This window comes from Pantherophis guttatus, chromosome 2, assembly GCF_059756535.1.
Source record: "Pantherophis guttatus breed Tessera chromosome 2, ASM5975653v1, whole genome shotgun sequence".
NCBI lineage: Eukaryota > Metazoa > Chordata > Lepidosauria > Squamata > Colubridae > Pantherophis > Pantherophis guttatus.
The window spans coordinates 292,983,694-292,999,946 of NC_142064.1; the positions used below are offsets into that span (position 1 = coordinate 292,983,694).

The following is a 16,253-nucleotide window of genomic DNA, read 5'->3' on the forward strand; positions in this document are numbered from 1 at the left end:
GAGGAGGAGGAGACTGGACCTGATTTTTCTTCCGACACTCTCGGGGGATAAAATAAAAACCCCTAACCGGAAGGGGCAACTGAAGAGGTTTAATGTGAAGTAATTGCGCAGCTGCTGTCCAAAGGAAGAGGGAGACACGGACACAAAGTTTTACTTTTATTTCCCTATAAACGTATTTTACATTCGCAGCAGAGAAGACAGTTGGGAAGATACTGAGGTAAATCTCAAACGGCGCCCAGAAGGAAAAGGCGGGAAAACAGGGAAACGCCCCCTTTCCACCCGCAGCAACCAATCAGAGGGCAGATCCCCTCGGGCGGGAGCCCTCCCTCCCTCAGCCATAGCGGGGTCTTCAGGACCATTCTGTCCTTTCCTTCCCCAGCCGTTAAATTGGACATTTTCACATTTAAAGTGTTCAAAGGAAAGAGATAAAATGAGTTTGCTTTTGTGTATTAGATTAAATTGTCAGGCTGGAATGATTTTTTTAAAAAAAATCTTGCATTGTGCTAAAATGAAGGCAACGTTTTCCCCCCCTTTTTTCTCTTATATCTCAGACTTTCTTTTCCTGTCTTTCTCCTTTTCCTGATTTCCTATTCCTATTTTTCTTTGTGTTTTGTATAATAAATGAATAAATAAGATCTGGAGACTCTAGAAAGAGTGCAGAGAAGAGCAACAAAGATGGAGGCTAAAACATATAAAAAAACCGTTGCTGGAACTGGGTATTTTCTAGTCTGATGAACAGAAGGAGGAGGGCAGACATGATGTCATCCTCTCCTCTCCTCTCCTCTCTTCTCTTCTCTTCTGTAAATAAGAAACAGAGAGAATGAAAGAGGTGGAGTTGTAGTTTCACTATATAGAAGAAATAACCAAACAGGTCTAGAAACGCAACAGAAGAAAGGCGAAAACTTCCTTCAATGCATTTGGGTTGATATAAAAGAGGAAAAAGCCTTTGTCTGACATGGAGCCATTGGGAGGGGCCTTTCCTCCTACTCCCAAACCCATCCTCCCCGCCCTCTCCTTTCCCCCACCAAGGCGCTCCTCTTTCCAGCCCTTTCTATAATCCTGGCGCTTCGCCCCAAATCCACCAGGGGGCGCCCTCTGCCAACGGAAGGGAACTCTAGGCGCTTCCCCATTGGTCCACTGGAGGGCTAACATCACGGTTGCCTTTGTACAGGAGGTGTGAAGGAATTGACACCAGAAACGCTTGCCTCTCTAGGACGCAGCACTCGTTCTTCTTAACCCTTGGGGCCCCGCAGGTGGCAGAGAGGTGCGGGAGAGTCTGGCTGGGGGACATTTAGAGGTGCCTCAGGTGAGGGGGGGTGTCCTTCCCGGGTCCCATGCTCCCCAGCCGCCTTCTCCCTGCCGAGGGAAGCGAAAGAAGCGGTATGCTGGGAAGGGGGGGGCGGAGGGGGGGCCTCCGGGCAGGTTGGGGGAAGGTCGCTCAGTGGCTGAATTCCACTTTCTAATTCTTGGTGTTTCTTTTTCTTCCCATCTCAGATACAGAAACTGGAAGCCATTTGTGGTCTTTGCAAGGCAAACTTTCCTCTTGGGGGAAGAAGAAAAAGAGCGGAATCCCTTGCAGGGATCAGTCCTGCAGCCCCAGAAATGGTCCCGTGAAGGAAAAGGCATCTGGAGACCCACCAGAGTCCTTGGAGCCATTTGCAGTTGCTCTGCAGGACAGAGAAAGGATGGAGACACAACCTTTTGGAAAGGAGGGAAGTGGAAAAGGCCCTTCAGCTGCTCAGCCTGGGAAGGAGGGGAAGCTCTGGACAAGACCCTGGCAGAAGATCCTGGAGGAGGAAACCATCCTCTCTTCAGAAGTTCCGCCCTGGACCTCCATCCAATACCGGGAGGTTGAGGGTCCCCGAGGACTTTGCAGCCGACTCCATGGCTTTTGCAGGCGATGGCTGAGACCAGAGAAGAACACCAAAGCCCAGATGCTGGACCTGGTGGTCCTGGAGCAGCTCCTGTTCCTTCTGCCCCCAGAGATGGAGGGCTGGGTGCGGGAGTGTGGAGCAGAGACCAGCTCCCAGGCGGTGGCCCTGGTGGAAGGCCTCCTCCTGAGCCAAGCGGAGGAGCAGAAGGAGCAGGTCCAGTTGCAGGTGAGAGACTTTAGGGGGCTCAGAAGGAAATAGAGAAAGTGGTTGAATACTTCACCCTCCTTCCCAAACTTCTCTGACATTCATCATATGTGGCAATTGTTCCCTTGTTTTCTCACTCAGCCTCACAGATGGATATTGGGGGCTTTGAGGTTGTGTTCCGAATATAAGAATCCACTTCATTTCGTGTGACATTCATTAATTCTGCTTCTTTTTTCCTTCCTCCTGTTTGAAGTGCTGCACTGTAGAGATCAGAGATCCTGAGGGAAAGAAGAACCCATCAAATTCCCCTCAGGAGCTGTTTTTCAGGAAGATCCCTTGGGAAGATCCAAGTCCAGACACCTCAGGAGGTAATGGAAGATCCTCCGATTTCCCATCTGTCTTACCTTCGCTCTCTCTTCTCTTCTATGGAATACTTCCTCCTATTTTGTTAATGATGCATTTTGAAATTATTCATTCCTTACAGAGAAACCAAGAATGAAGCTTTCTGGTTTTTATGAAAGAGATCAAACAGCAGTTGAACCTCCAAATCAAGTAAGAAAGGGAAAAGTTATTAGATTTTTATTTTCCCTTCAGGAAGTGAAGCGGGTGTGCAGAGGGCTCCCTCCTTCTATTTCTCGCGCTTGTTGGCCTGGATTATTTTTGTGTTCATCCACAACATGGAGAGCAGAATGACAGGTTCAGGTTGCTGTCAGCAAGCATAGCTTCCTCTGGTTATCTTGCTCTCCTAGGTACTCGTCCAACTTTGACTTTAGAAGAAGCAATTTTTTAAAAAGTCCTTCAAGAAATAGGAATAAACGTATCACAGTGGCAGGAACTGCTAGAGTCCAATATTTTTTTTTTGTAATTCTTTGACTCGGAATTGTGCAAGGCTAATGAAAAATAAATAAATACTCACATTGCCACAATACCATTTTTAAAAAGCCATATTTATAACCTGTAGTTCAAAAATAAGCAGATGGAGTAAGAGAAGAATATGGGAGGCAAGCCAAAAAAAAAAGACTAAAAGTTTTTACATAGGTAAGAGATGATGGATAAGGGGGGGTGGGGGGAAGAGAGTAAAAGATCTTCTTTTACTTTACTTTTACTTTTATTTGATTTGTATACTGCCCTAATCCTGAAGGACTCAGCCAACAATAAAATACATACATACAAAATTTAAAAGCAGGAATAAAATCGAATTAAATAGTTTGGCCCAGACAGATTAAAACCCCAATCAATTTAAAACAAATTTAAACTTTGAGTATTAAAATATTAAAAATATTAAAATATTAAAATTGTTTAAAAAGTGGGAGAAAGTTAGGCCAGGCCCACCTGGAGAAATAAAAAGGTCTTCCATGAATATATTTCAATAATGTTTATTAATATTAGAATTATATAGGTTGGATAATTATTTTGTATGTAGTGCAACAGACGTTAGGGTAATATCTTAATATAAATAGGTATGAAGAGTAAAATATAGAAATTATGAATACTTATAAGTAAGAATGAAGCATTAATTAGAAAATTACAGTTTGAATGATGGTATTATGAAATAATGTATAAAAATATGATTAGTGAAATGCTAGAATTAAACCATGGGTCATCAGAAAATGAAAGAATATATTTTAAGGTAAAGGTTTATCAATAGTAGAATTACAGAGATTGAAGGATTGGAAAAAACATGAATTTAAGGCACTGTACCTTAAATGTTTAAATGATTGTGATTGGTATTAGAAGCATACATTCAGACATTGAATAATGAAAGAATGAAGGATGAAACTTTAACATAAAATAGATGTGAAGAGCTAAATAAGGGAAATATAAATAATAAAACAGGTGAAAGATAGGAAATAGAAAAGAAACATCTTTGAATATTATAGTGATATGGGAAAAAAAGTTAAAACAGAGATAGAAATAAGAGAGGAATAATAGTACATATGTATTTGATATTAAAATATATGAAAGAAGGAGGAGGAGGTTTAGGAACTGAAGGGCGGTAGCAAGGGGTATGTGTAAATGATATGAAATGGTGAAAAGGAAATGTAAGAACTATGAGTAACAATACTATGTTTATTTGTATTGAAATGTATGATCCCCGGGTATCACACCATTCACACATTGATATGTGTAAATAATGTTTTAAAAAATAAGCAAATTGAATTAAAAAATAAAGCAGACTATTAAAATCCAAAGGATGTGGCCGTGTTGAGCATGTAATCACGGTACTTTGGGCTACAAAATAATTTCCAATCCTCTGATTTGCGCCTCGGTTAGGAGATCAAACATTCCCGATTTGCAAAGGCTGAGAAATAATTTTCCCGGGGAATTTTCTCTTCTTTGTTTTCTTCCTTTCAGCCAATGGCTTATACTACTAGATCAATCAATGATAGACAAAGTGATAGATCAGGTGATCCAGAAGTGGGATTACTTTACTGAAAGGCACTGAAGGTTTTGGAGAATCAATGGACTTGATAAAACTTCCCCAAATATTTCTTCAGTGAAAGTAGTTTTCAGATTTGCCCATTTTCTCACCTAAAATTAGGACTTGTGTAGCAATTTAAGTTAGTAAATATCTTTGCTTTGAGAATTTGGGAACAATGTAACAGAATAACAGAGTTGGTAGGGATCTTGGAGGTCTTCTAGTCTAGTGGTCACCAACCGGTGGTCCGCAGGAAAATTTTGGTGGTCCACAGGGAAATTTTCTTATTTTTGCATTTGTTATATTGCACTCATCCTCAAGCTATGGCCCCTGGTCCGGATATGGCCCGAGAGCAATTAATCTGGCCCGCGCACAGGAATACACGGCTGCACCGCCCACATCACCCCGCCCATACGCCAGTCCCCACTCTTAAGGCCGAGAGAAGAAGCCGGATTTTCCTCTCCATTGCAGGCACCAGATCGGCCCCCTGCAAGCTCTTGTCTCTCGAGGAGCGCTCCCTGAAGCGGCACGGGAAACTTTGGTTGGGCTCCTCGAGAGACGAGAGCTTGCAGGGGGCCAATCTGGTGTCTGTAATGGAGAGGAAAATCCGGCTTCTTCTCTCTGCTGTAGTGCAGCATCAGGATTCAGCCTTGGTATATTTGCGGCACAAGGCAGCCCTAGTCTCCTGCCGCTTGGGACTCGGAGCGGTAAACAGCATCTGGTTCAGGGAGAAGCCGGATTTTGTTCTCCATTGTGGATGCCAGATCGGCCCCCTGCAAGCTCTCGACTCTCGAGGAGCCCGACCAAAGTTTCCCGCACCGCTTCAGGGAGCACTCCTCAAGAGACAAGACCTTGCAGGGGGCCGATCTGTCGTCCGCGATGGAGAGCAAAATCTGGCTGCTTCCCAGACCAATCGCCATTTACTGCTCTGAGTCCCAAGCGGCAGGATATGAGGGGCAGCTTTGCACCACCGGCTGGCGCAATTATACCGAGGCGAATGCTCATGCTGTGCAAGTTCAAGTAGTGCTTCACTCCCACACTTCTTCCGGCCCTTGTTGGTGCTCAGTGCACCTCGGTCTCTCAGAGAGATGCTTGACTTCCTCTCAGCCCCAAGACACTGGCTGGCCCATGAGATGAGAGAGAGAGAGAGACAGAATCAGAGAGAGAATGAAAGAGAGAGACAGACAGAGAGAGAATGAGAGAGAGAGAGAATCAGAATGAGACAGAGAGAGAAAGAGACAGAGAATGAAAGAGAGAACGAGAGGGAGAATTAGGGAGAGAGGGAGAGAGAGAATGAGAGACAGAATCAGAGAGAATCAGAGAGAAGAGACAAAATGAAAGAGAATCAGAGAGAATCAGAATGAGAGAGGGGGGAGAGAGGGAGGGAGAGAGACAGAGAGAAGGAGAGAGAAGGAGTGGTAAAGAGAGAGGGGGGAAGAGAAAGTGAGAGAGACGGGGAGAGAGAGAGAGAGAGGAGGGAGAGTGCCTGAAGGACCTCATCCTGTCACTGGGAGTCCAGGTGCTTCAGCAAGCGGCGCGCTGGATTCGGATTAGTGGTCCGCGAAATTTAAAATTATGAATTTGGTGGTCCTTGAGGTCCAAAAGGTTGGGGACCCCTGTTCTAGTCCAACCCCCTGCTCAGCCCTATAACATTTCAGATAAATAGCTGTCCAATTTCTTTTTAAACACCTCCAGTGTTGGAGCACCCACAATTTCTGAAGGCAAGTCATTCCACTGATTAATTGCTCTCACTGTCAGGAAATTTCTCTTTACTTGTGGCATGTGCAATGTGCAACTTTGCAGGTGGTGCTACATGCGAAAAGGAACACAACCCATGCTGGCCTGAATGAGATAATAGGTGCTGTTATGGAAGGGGGGGGCAGGCGGCCCAAGCGGGCTGAAGTGGCGGCGGCGACGGCTGGAAGGTGCAGGAGTCAAGTGCTACTTGCATTTGCATGGCATCAGCATTCCGCCTTCACCATGGTATATTTGTGCTTGGGACTGCAAAATCCAGCTGCCCCCCGGACCGGTCACCATTTACCGCTCCGAGTCCCAAGCATTAGGAGATGAGGGCTGCCGCTCTTACAGCACTCTTACAGCGGAGAGAAAAAGCCGGATGCCGCTCTCCATTGCAGACACCAGATCGCCCCCCTGCAAGCTCTCCTCTCTCAAGCAGTCCAACCAAAGTTTCCAGCCCCGCTTCAGGGAGCGCTCCTCGAGAGACGAGAGTTTGCAGGGGGCCGATCTGGCATCCGGATTAGAGAGCAAAATCCAGCTGCTCTCCGGATCAGACGCTATTTTCCGCTCTGAGACCCAAGCAGCAGGAAACAAAGGCTGCCTTGCGCCGCAAATATAGCAAGGCAGAATCCTGATGCTGCACTTTCAGCAGAGAGATGAGGGCTGCCTTGGCCATCGGCTGGCGCAAATATACCAAGGCGAATGCTCATGCCGCACAAGTTCAAGTAGTGCTTCGCTCCCACACTTCTTTCGGCCCTCAGTCTCTCAGGGAGATGCTTGACTTCCTCTCAGCCCCAAGACACTGGCTGGCCCATGAGATGAGAGAGAGAGAGAATGAGAGAGAAAGAGAGAGAATCAGAATGAGACATAGAGAGAAAGAGACAAAGAATGAAAGAGAGAGAAAGACAGAATGAAAGAGAATGAGAGAAAGAGACAGAGAGAATCAGAGAGAGAGAGAGAGAATGAGAGACAGAGAAAGACAAAATGAAAGAAAATCAAAGAATCAGAGAGAATGTGAGAGAGAGAGAGAGAGAATGAGAAAGAGGGGAGAGAAAGAGAATGAGGGGGGAGAGAAAGAGAAAGAGTGGGGGAAAGAAAGAATGAGAAAGAGAGGGGGAGAGAAAGAGAATGAGAGAGGGGGAGAGAGAAAGAGAGAATGAGAAAGAGTGGGAGAGAAAGAAAGAGAGGGAGAGAGAGAGAGAGAAAATGAGAGAGAGAGAAAGAGAGAATGAGAGAGAAAGAGTGGGAGACAGAGAGAGAGAGACAGACAGGAGGGAGAGTGCCTGAAGGACCCCATCCCGTACTGGGAGTCCAGGTGCTTCAGCAAGCGGTGCACTGGATTCGTATTAGTGGTCCGCGAAATTTAAAATTATGAAGTTGGTGGTCCCTGAGGTCCAAAAGGTTGGGGACCCCTGACCTAAGACCATCGGAAAACACATATTTTTGATGGTTTTAGGAATAACTTTATCGTTGGGGGTCACCACAACATGAGGAACTGTATTAAAGGGTCGCGGCATTAGGAAGGTTGAGAACCACTGCCTTAGCTGCTTGCCTTGCTTCGCTTGCCTGAATCCATTCCATCAGCAAGCAACTCCCTGCCTGCAATCAAGCAGGCAGGGAGTTGTGGACTTCAACTCCCAGAATTCCTCAGCCAGCAAAACAAAGCTGGCTGAGGAATTCTGGGAGTTGAAGTCTACAAGTCTTAAAGTTGCCAAGGTTGGAGACCCCTGTTCTATTGGGTAAGTTTTTTTCCCCTTTGGGAGCTTTAAAAAAAATAGTTAATTGGGGTTTTTTTTAGTTGTTCTTTTTTAGACCTAGCCATTTAAAGTTTAGGAAGTTTTAAATTTAGCTTTCATATAAAAATAAAAATAAAATAAAATAAAATAATATTTGTGCAGCTTTCTGAGATTTAGTGTGTTTATGTAGTGTTTCACTCTAACTACACAAACACACAAAATCTCACAAAGCTGTATGTGGAATTTTGTGTGTGTAAAGTGTGAAAGTTGGGTTTTTGGGCTTTTTGTGGCTGTGTGAGGTTCCTGCTTGTTTCAGGGGCCATTTTGGGTCTAGCACAGCTGCTTTTACATTGTGGGTGAGCCAGTTGATGTTTTTTTAATTTTTATTTGGTGTGCGTTGGAAGAGGGGTAGTCTTATACGGCGAGTATAGGCCAAACTCTATATTTTAACAGGAAAATTTGGGGGTCCTCTTATATGCCCAGTCGTCTTATACGCCGGAAAATACGGTACCTCAAAGATATCTCCAGGAGGAGGAAGAGGGGAAGGTTTCCTCCTCCTCCTGGAACCGCTGCTGCTCTTCTTCCTTTTCTTCCCGGCCGTGGCCACCCAACCTCTGAAGATCCAGGATTTCCACCTCATCCAAAAGGCTGGGGGCAGAAGGATGGAAGGGGTGGTGAGAGCAAAAACAAGATGTGATTACTTATAAAGAGCTTCTTAATATGGAAGGAGGTATCTTACAACTAAAATTTTTGAATCAAGAGAAGAAAGGATAATTCAAACATAGTTTCAGTATAGACAGCTGCAAGCTAGATGGAGAGAAGATCAGAAAATTGGTATCTCGCAAAATGAGGAGAACTTGGTAAAACAAATTAGAGACCAAAGTCTAATGCATATAAAAAGATAGAAATAGATTCAGAAACAGCTAGTTAAGGACTGTATGATAAAATGGGCAGAAAACATTGAAGAACCAATAATGATGGAAACGTGGGAAAAAATATGGGTTAGAAATGTAAAGTTCACGCAAGCCCAAAACTTAAGAGAGAATTTTTATAAAATGTTTTATAGATGGCATCTAGATCCTAAAAAGCTAGCCTGTATGTATCCAAGTGTGCAACCCAAGTGTTGGAGATGTGAATGTGATGATGCTACATATTATCATATATGGTGGACATGTAAAAAAATTAAGGCATTTTGGATAAAAATATGGTGGATTATCCAAAACATTCTCAAAAAGAAGATAAAATTTACTCCACAGTTCTTTTTGTTAGGTATAATTACAGATTGTACGATTATAGAGACTAAATTGATTTTAAATTTAATAACAGCAGCCAGACTTTTGGTGGCGCAGTATTGGAAGAAGGAAGACTTACCTACCATTGAAGAATGGACATTAAAAGTAGTGAATTTAGCAGAGATGGCAAAAATTTCGGCATACTTGAAGGACCATTCAAATGAAAGATATATATTGGAATGGAGAAGATGGATTGACTATATTCAAAACAAATATCGGACTAAAAAGCTTCAAATGGCTTATGGATGAAACCAACATTTTCTTTTTGAATTATGTTTTCTTTGTTCAAAGGGGAGTTAAAGAGCAAGAGGGAGTTGGGAGCCTACAGAAAGTTAGCATATTTTAGTTTATGTTTGTTAAATGTTATACCCTGTATTTGCCCTGGGAAGTCCGGGATGGGTGGGGAGGGAGGGGGGTTGGAGGGAGAGGGGGGATGAGGGATGGGGGTGGGTGGAGGAGGGAAGGGGGGGAGGAGGGAGGGAAAAAATTGTAATACTTGATAAAACTTTTTAATAAAAAAAAAAAGATATCTCCAGGAGGAGGAGGAGGGGGAGATTTCCTCCTCCTCCTCCTGAAACCGCTGCTGTTCTTCCTTTTCTTCTTGGCCATGGCTACCCAACCTCTGAATATCCAGGATTTCCACCTCATCCAAAAGGCTGGGGGCAGAAGGATGGAAGGGGTGGTGAGAGCTTTGTGGGGTCCCCCTAATGGGGGATGGTTTGAAGTAGACGAAGGGTCGGCTTGGCATACGAGAGCTGGCGCTGGGCTCAACCTGCCAGCTGGAGGAGAGCTGCTGCGGGGGACTGATGAGGGAGCGCTTGGGGTCACAGCGGTAAACCACGTTCAGGAAGCACTACAGCAGAGGGAAGCAGCCAGAGTCAACCCTGGCTTTGCTGTCCATTGCAGACGCTAGATCAGCCCCCTTCAAACTCGTCTCTCGAGGAGCCCGGCCGAAGTTTCCCGTGCCTCTTCAGCGAGTGCTCCTTGAGAAACAAGAGTTTGCAGGGGGCTGATCTAGCATCTGCAATGGACAGTAAAGCCAGGGTTGACTCCGGCTGCTTCTCTCTGCTAACGGGCGGCCAAGCTAACTGCCTGAAGGACCCCATTCTGTCTCTGGGAGTCAAAGTGCTGAAGGGCAAGCGGCACAGGAAACCTTGGCTGGGCTCCCCGAGAGAAATGCAACGATTTCTCTGCGGACTACCAAAATTTTCTCCCAGACTATCAGTGGTCCACGAACCACCAGTTGGTGACCACTGTTCTGGGGTTTTTTTTTCCTGTCAATTTGGTCTAGTCTGCAAATTCGATGAGTTCCCCTTCTATCCTCTTGTCTTAATCATTGATGAAGATGAATAGATCTTGCGAATCCTCCTGTTCTGTTCTGTTTTTTCCGTGTTCAGGAGAGTCTTGAGTCCTTCGAGGAGGTGGCTGTGTCTTTCTGTGAGGAGGAATGGTCTCAGCTGGATCCTGACCAGAAAGCGCTGCATTCGGAAGTCATGCTTGAAAACCATAGGAACGTGGCCTCTCTGGGTAAGAGTTCTCTAGTCCCCAATCAGAGAGTTCAAGAATGCAGATTCTAGTTAGCTTTTTTAATAAAAAACCACTAATCAGATATCGTCTCCTGGGAGGGAGAAGGAAAGGATCTTCTCGTGCTCCAAGGAAGGAAGGAGTCAATGTCTCTTTGCTTAGATGCTTTCTCTGCCATTTCTTATCCCTATTTTTCCATTTCTCTTTGAACTTACCTGTGAGGGCTGAGAAGAACGAGGTGTGCTTTTATGTGTCCTCTGGAGGTCATGTGAGAGTAGTGTGTTGTCATTTGTCCTCTGAAACCTCCAGAATTGTCTGATAATAGAAGTTTCACACTCAGCCCATGGAAGAGCATTCTCCCAATCCAGTTCAAGAACAAAGGCCTCATGCAATGTCACTCAGAGCATCCTAAAGTACAGGTAATCCCCGAGTTACGACAGTTCACTTAGCGACCGTTCCACGTTACGACCAGCCCTCCACCAAGTACTTAAGACTCCTGAAATTACAAATGTTGCAGCACCACAGCCGTCATTCACACTTATGAATGACAGCAGAGGCGCTGCAACAACATTCGCCCTACCTGTTGCCCCACCCCATCCTGCCGGGATTTACCTTGAGAGGATGTGGTGAGCCATCAGTTTCTTTATCTACTTTGGTGAATTTGCAGAAAGAAGAGGCCTAAAGTAGTGAGAGATACGCAAGATCAGTAGTGGGAAATCTTGCACAAAAGATCTCACGTGATCTCACACTACAGTGCTTTAGGCGTCTTTTCTCTGCTAACCAAGGCCGGCATGAGATCCAGGGAAAATGCTTTGCAAAGAGAGGGAAGGCCTCTTCGTTTTCAGTGAATTTTGTCCTGGATCTCATGCAGTCCTCAGTTCTTAAATGAACGCAGGCCTAAAGTACTGCGGTGTGAGATCATGTGATATTAAGAGCTTGAGATCTTGCACTACTGGTCTCGTGTGATCTCGCACTAAAGTAGTTCAGGCCTAACTTTGATCTTTTTCTCTAACCTTGTTATCATTTTCTTTTCCCTTTTGCTTTGAAGGTAAAAATGGGCAGGAGAATCAAGATTCCTGTGAACTGTTGCAAGTGATCAATGCTAAAGATGGAAGGGAGAAGTTTGGAATTCAAATGGAATTTGAAAGCCATGAGAGGAACCAGTCAAAGAATTGGAATCAGGAAAGCTCATCTTCCACTGATGCACGAATGCAAGACTTTCTTGCCCAACAAGAGAAAATAAGGGAAAAATATACTGGAAAAAGTGTGAACCTAATCAAAGCTAAAGTACAAGTAAATGAACAGGATTTATTCATTCTTTCTCTTGGAAATAACTTCCTTATATCTCAAAAAGCTATTGATACAAAAGAGAAGCCTAATAAATGTTTGGAATGTGGAAAATACTTTAGAACAAGCAGGCAACTTACTTCCCATGAAAGGGTTCACACTGGGGAGATGCTTTACAAATGCATGGAGTGTGGAAAGACCTTTGCTCGTAACAATACACTTACTATCCATAAAAGGATTCATACAGGGGAGAAACCATATAAATGCATGGAGTGTGGAAAGACCTTTGTTTATAACAGTAATCTTGTTTCCCATAAAAGGACACACTCAGGAGAGAAGCCATTTAAATGCATGGATTGTGGAAAGACCTTTGCTCGAAGTGGTAATCTTATTTCCCATAAGATGATCCATACGGGAGAGAAGCCATATATATGCATGGAGTGTGGAAAGACCTTTGTTGAAAAACGTAGTCTTATTTCCCACAAAAAGATCCACTCAGGAGAGAAGCCGTATAAATGCATGGAGTGTGGAAAGATCTTTACTCGTAGCAGTACACTTACTGTGCATAAAAGGATCCACACAGGGGAGAAGCCGTATATATGCATGGAGTGTGGAAAGACGTTTACTCAGAGCAGTGGTCTTAGAATCCACAAAAAGATCCACTCAGGAGAGAAGCCGTATAAATGCATGGAGTGTGGAAAGATCTTTACTCATAGCAGTACACTTACTATGCATAAAAGAATCCACACTGGGGAGAAGCCGTATAAATGCATGGAGTGTGGAAAGACCTTTGCTCGAAGTGGTCAACTTATTTCCCATATGATGATCCACATGAGAGAAAGCATATAAATGCATGGAATGTGGAAAGAGTTTTGCTCAGAATGGTCATCTTCTCATAAAAGGATCCACGCTCAGGAGAAACTATAGCAATAGCAATTCCACTTGGACTTATATACTCCACAATGCTTTACCACACTCTCTGAGCAGGTTACAAGGTTGGCATATTGTCCCCAGCAATCTGTGTCCTCATTTTAACGACCTCAGAAAGATGAAAGACTGAATCAACCATGAGCCGGTCAGGATTGAACTGGCTGTGGGCAATTAGCCTGTAGTACTGCATTCTAACCACTGACCCACCCTGTCTCTATAGATTTGTATGTGTGTGCATATTGTGCCTTTCTGATCCAAATGAGACAAGGTTGAATCCAACAAAATGAAAGTTAATGTGGAGAAAAGTAAGATTTTACACCTGGGCAGGAAAAACAGATTACTTGAAACCTGGCTCAAAAACAGTAATTGTGAGGGGGACCTTGGGAGTCTGAATGGATGATCACTTAAACATGAGTCACGTGTGTGTGGCAGCAGCCAAAAAAGCTAATATAATCCATGATTGTATAAACAGAGGCATAGAATCAGAATCATGTACCGTTTTATAAAGCCTTAGTAAGACTACACCTGGAATACTGCATCCAGTTTTGGTCATCATGTCAGTGTATAAGTGTTCATTAATTGGAATAGACATGATAACACGTCAGCCAATGGGGACTGTTTAGTGACCCAGACATCTCGGAGCCTGGGCGTGGCTTAGCTTGACTTTGTATATAAGAGGTACTTTTGTCCTTGCAATATTGCCTCTGTATGATATTGCTTCTATGATTATGACTTCTGGATTCTGAGTTCTGGTTCTGACTTCTGCTGCATGGGAATTGTATACATGCATCATACTGTATATTATTGTATATAAAGAAGTTTCTTGTATAAATGAATCCTGCTGAATTATTTACTTGTGTGTTGGTTGGATTGCTGCAAACTCTAACACATCACATTACAAAAAAGATGTTTAGACTATGGAGAAAGTGCAAAGAAGAGCAGCTAAAATGATTAAAGGCCTGAAGACTAAAACGTATGAAGAACGGTTGCAGGATCTGGGTATGGCTAGTCTACAGAAAAGAAGCATTCGGAGGGTCAACTGGATCTCCAGCATGGGTTTTCCCTTTGATGCTTGCCTGCTATCGGCTGCCATAGTAACAGGGAGGGTGGGCATTTCATTGGGGTTTGGGAAGAGAGCTGGTGTAAAGATGGCCCATGTGAATAAAGGAGATTTACTCTCACGAATTACTAGCTGCTGAGTGGAATTGTTTACAGCCAGTCAAGGCCAACCGTCCTGGAACTCCAGATGGATGAAAAGACCTGAAGATTTGCCCCACTTGACACTATGTGGGGCGGGGATTGGACATTCAGTCTGGATCCCTGGGGGGAGGGATTTGGGGAAATTTTGAATAACAAAAAAGCACAACAAAGAATGTTCTTTCTGAGCCAACTCAGGAAGCTCGAACTGCCCAAGGAGCTGCTGATCCAGTTCTATGAAGGAATTATTGAGTCTGTCATCTGCACCTCCATAACTGTCTGGTTTGGCTCTGCAACCCAACAAGACAGAAACAGACTTCAGAGGATAATTAGAACTGCAGAAAAAACAATTACTACCAACTGCCTTCCATTGAGGACCTGTATACTGCACGAGTCAAAAAGAGGGCTGTGAAAATATTTACAGACCTGTCACATCCTGGACGTAAATTGTTTCAACTCTTACCCTCAAAACGATGGTATTTGCACACCAGAGCATTGCACACCAGAACAACTAGATATAAGGACAGTTTTTCTCCGAACACCATCACTCTGCTAAACAAATAATTCCCTCAACACTTTCAAACTCATTATTAAGTCTGCATTACTATTAATCTTCTCATCGTTCCTATCACCCATATCCTCCCACTTATGACTGTATGATTGTAACCTTGTTGCTTGTATCCTTACGATTTATACTGACTGTTTCCTAATATGATTTGATTGTTTATTTGTTCCCTAGGACTATCATTAAGTGTTGTACCATGATTCTTGATGAACGTATCTTTTCTTTTATGTATACTGAGAGCTTATGCACCAAGACAAAATCCTTGTGTGTCCAATCACACTTGGCCAATAAAGAATTCTATTCTATTCTTTTTTTAAAAAATATATATATAAATTTTATTAAAACACAAATTAGACATTTACTCAACATACAACATATAAATAAATAGCTTATCCTTTTTAAGCATTGTTTCATAGTGGTTTTCCATCTGCTATTTTATATTTCTTCCCCTTTTTCTTAATCTGATACTGTTTTGTTTTTTTTCCGCCTCCTTTTTTTTCTTTTCATTTTTGGTTATCAGCAAGAAGTTCGTCGATAAAAGAAAACAATTACGATAAATTAATAATACAGATAAAGAAAGATTTAGATAATTGGAGAAACTTACAGATATCACTAATGGGAAGAATTTCCACCATTAAAATGAATATTTTACCAAAAGTCTTATTTCTATTTCAGGTCATTCCAATAAAATTAGAAAAATTTTTTTTTGAAACACTGAATAAAATAACATCCAAATTTATATGTCAGGGGAAGCATCCACGAATTAAACTTAAACTACTACAAGATACAAAAGATAGAGGAGGAACAGCACACTCTGAATAGGAAATTTACTATCAAGTCGCGGTGTTATCCTGGGTAAAAGAATGGAATGAATTAAAAAAGAATAGAATATTAACAATTGAAGGACATGAAATACAAGTGGGCTGGCACTCTTTCCTCTGGGACGAGAGACACAAAACATACCTATTTCAAAAGACACACAATAAGGAATGCACTATTACAAATTTGGCTAAAGATCAAAAAATAGCATTACACAAAAATACCGATCTGGCTTTCACCATTAGAAGCAGTAAGACATCCAAATTTAACAGAACTTTAAAAAGTAATTAGATACAAAGACTTAATTGAAGAACAAGGAAAATTGAAATCAAAACAACAGTTGGAAACAGACCTAAACAGAGAAATCGACTGGTGGACTTACACACAAATCCAATCTAAACACAAGGAACATACAAAAATATACGAAATCTACAGAGGGAAACAAGAATTAGATAAAATTATATTAGAATCAGAAGAGAAACTAATTAGCAGAATTTATAAATTTCTATTACAATATAAAATGGAGGAAACAGTGAAGGATACAATGATCAAATGGGCGCAAAATTTTAAGTATACAATAGATTTGGAGAAGTGGGAAAAATTATGGCAAGCGAACGCAAAACTAACATTAGCGGTGGCATACAAGGAAAACCAGCTGAAGATGTTTTA

General features: G+C 42.9%; 1 pseudogene across 1 annotated transcript; it reads left to right on the forward strand.

Moving 5' to 3' along the window:
• Positions 1 to 24: 24 nt before the first annotated feature.
• LOC132711518 (uncharacterized) lies at positions 25 to 15,070 on the forward strand (annotated as a pseudogene). Its single transcript, XR_015731862.1, has 7 exons — positions 25 to 217; positions 1,172 to 1,380; positions 1,495 to 2,099; positions 2,332 to 2,446; positions 2,563 to 2,630; positions 10,660 to 10,789; positions 11,835 to 15,070. The product of XR_015731862.1 is annotated as an uncharacterized LOC132711518 (transcript).
• The last annotated feature ends 1,183 nt before the right edge of the window (positions 15,071 to 16,253 follow it).